Genomic DNA, 3,448 nt, shown 5'->3' on the forward strand with positions numbered 1-3,448 from the left:
CTTCCTGGCGGGGACGCGACTATTTCTCCAAGTCGCGTCCTCGCCCCCCACCTCGCGGCCTACCAGCTGGATCGGAGCGGCCTTTCCTGCCGGGGACCGGGAACTGGACCAGGGCTGCTACAGCGGCGGCGCAGCGCTGGAGTCACCACGGAGCGGGCGATGCCGACCTGGGTCGCCGTTTGGAGCTCCGGAGCGTTGGGCCGCTGCTCCAACATCGTGGAGCTCTGGTGCGCAGAGCTTCCAACGTGGGCGGCGCTGAACAACATCGTGGAGTCCTGGGGCACCTTGTAGAGGGTCTCCAGCAGCAGTCTCCACCCGGCATGGCCTACGGACTTTGGAAGCCGCTGACTCCGGTAGGAGGGGGCCGACTCTGGTGTCCACGCCGCTGAGGACGTCCCGCAGCCCCCACGTCGGACTTGTATCACCCCGGCGAGTGGTCCTGGTCATCGGGCTGCCCGTAGCGCCAACTGCGGAGGGCACGGGGAGGCCCTGACCATGGGGAACAGTGGAGGAAGAGACTGACTTTGGTGCCTTCCCACACAGTGGGAAACTCTGATTCTGCTGTGTGGGGATGTTTTATGTTAAATTCTATAGTGTGTTGAGTCCTGTTTATTTTTATTGTGTGGCTGTATGGGAATTCATTTCACTGTGCCATCTGGCACATGTGACAATTAAATCTATCTTGAATCTTGAATCTAATCTAATTGAATATGGTTCCAGTACAGGATTATGATATTTCTGTAAGGGGATTATCTTTGAGGCAGAATACTTCACCCAGGAAATGGAAGGATATGGATTATGTGCAGTTAGGTAAGAGATGGCCTTGGCATTACGTTTGGCACAGACACTGTGAGGTGAAGGGCCAGATCCTGTGCTCTACTGTTCTATGTTCAAGTTCAAATTATTTGTTCATTTATTTATTGATCACACTGGGAATGTGTTTTAGATCTACATGAGAGGCACACATCATTAGAGGAGTGCTCGACTTTCCTTTCAACCTGTGGAGCATAGATGTGGGTGTCTCAGCAAGTCATACTCATAGTTATTCATTCAAGTGCTGGACATGACAAAGTGCTGGAGTAACACAGTGGGTCAGGCAGCATTTGTGGAGAAAATGGATAGGTGACATTTTTGGTCGAGACCCTTCTTCGGTCCAGAATTAAAACATTACCTATCCATGTCCTCCACAGACACTGCCTGACTCGCTGAGTTATTCCAGCACTTTGTGTTTTGCTCAAGATGCCAACATCTGCAGTTCCTTGTTTAGTTTAGTTTAGAGATACAGCGTGGAAACAGGCCCTTCAGCCCACCAAATCCACACCGACCAGCCATCCCCACCTATTAACACTGCCTTACACACACTAGGGACAATTTTTTTAAACCAAGCCAATTAACCTACAAACCTCCTCACTGGCAGGTCTGTTCAACTCAGTTCTACATGGAAACATTTCCAGCAACCTATTGAGATGACATAGGTTCCAGTCTTGTAGTTTTCTGTCAGTTACAGTACTTTGTAGCCCTCCTGTGTCCACTATTGAGGCCAGAAACACCCAGAACCCATCCCTTCAGCTCACCGGGGACCAGTTAAAAGCTAAAATCATTTTTGAAGATTATACAAAAGATTTGAAGGGTTTTATTTACACTGGAGACATTAAAGCCCATACGTATGTAGTAGGCATGCGCACATACAAAACAGAACTAAGTTACATTCAAAAAAAATATTACTTTACATAAAGAAAGAGAGGAAATGCTTGTAAAATAAGTAATACTCTAAAGCAGGCAGAGAGAGTAGAATCATTGAGTCCTCCAGCATGAAAAAAGGGCCTTTGGCCCAACTTGCCCACACCGACAACCATGTCCCATCTCTTACTCGCGAGTAAGGCAAGGCAGCGCCTTTACCACCTCAGGCAATTGAGGAAATTCAGAGTGTCTCCGAGGATCCTCCAGTGCTTCTACGCAGCGGCGGTGGAAAGCATCTTGTCCGGGAACATTACCATCTGGTTTGGGAATTGCTCTGCCAAGGACAAGAAGGCTCTGCAGAGAGTAGTGCGTTCGGCCAAACGCACTATGGGAACTTCACTCACCCCCCTGCAGGAACTATACAACAGGAGGTGCAACTCCAGAGCAAATAAAATCATGAGAGACCCCTTCCACCCCTGCAAAGGACTGTTCCAGCTGCTACGGTCAGGCAAACGCCTCCGTTGCCATGCGGTGAGAATGGAGAGGTTGAGAAGGAGTTTCTTCCCAGAGGCAATTCGGACTGTAAACGCCTATCTCACCAGGGACTAACTCTACAGAACGTTTTTCCTTCCATTATTTATTATGTAAAAGAATATGTGTGTTATGATTGTGTTTATAATTTGTTTGGTTATTTTGTTGTTTGTCTTTTGCACAAAAGTCCGCGAGCATTGCCACTTTCATTTCACTGCACATCTCGTATGTGTATGTGACAAATAAACTTGACTTGACTTGACTTGACTTACTAGACCCACCTGCATGCATTTGGCCCACATCCCTCTAAACCTATCCTATCCAAATTATTTTAAATGGCGTAATAGTACCTGCTTTAACTACCTCCTCCTACAACTCATTCCATATATTTACCATCCTTTGTGCAAAAAAAAGTTGCCCCTCAGGTTCCTATTAAATCTTACCCCCTCACCTTAAACCTATGACCTCTGGTTCTTGACCCCCCTACTCTGGGCAAAAGTAGGAATGTATTTACCTGATCTATTCCTATCATGATCTGATACACCCCTATAGGATTACCCCTCATCCTCCTGCACACCAAGGAGTAAAGTCCTAATCTGCTCAACCTCTCCCTATAGCCCTCGAGTCCTGGCAACATCCTTTCTGACTTAACAACATTTTTCCAATTACCGGATGACCAAAACTGAAAAAAACTCTCAATGTGGCCTCACCAATGTCTTGTACAAGGAGGAGAAATAATATTTCTGATCGATGAACTTTGATCAGAACTTGCGTTTTCCCTGGGTAGCTGAGAATTCAGCAAATTCATCAGATTCATCATGTCATAGAGGTGCAGCATGGACCAAGGACCTTTGGCCCACTCATTCTGTGTCAAGCAACCAACCACCCATTTACACCCGTGATAAATCAATCCCATTTTTACTCCTTCCTCATTCTTCTCACCTTCTCCCAGATTCTGCCACTAATCTGCCCACCAGGGGCAATTTACAGTGGCCAATGAACCTACAGACCAGCATATCTTTGGAATGTGGGAGAAAACCGGAGCGTTCAGAGGAAACATGTGTGGTCGCAAGGAGAACATGCAAACTCCACACAGCCAACATTTGCAGCTTGGTTTCCGCTGAGGTACTCCAGCTTTTTGTGTCTATTGAGAGTTCAGTTTAGTTCAGTTCACGGGGGGGCAGGCAGCATCTGTGGAAGGGAATGGAAAGACATTTACAGTATGTAGATACATCAG

Source organism: Leucoraja erinacea, chromosome 9 (assembly GCF_028641065.1).
Source record: "Leucoraja erinacea ecotype New England chromosome 9, Leri_hhj_1, whole genome shotgun sequence".
NCBI classification, from domain to species: domain Eukaryota; kingdom Metazoa; phylum Chordata; class Chondrichthyes; order Rajiformes; family Rajidae; genus Leucoraja; species Leucoraja erinaceus.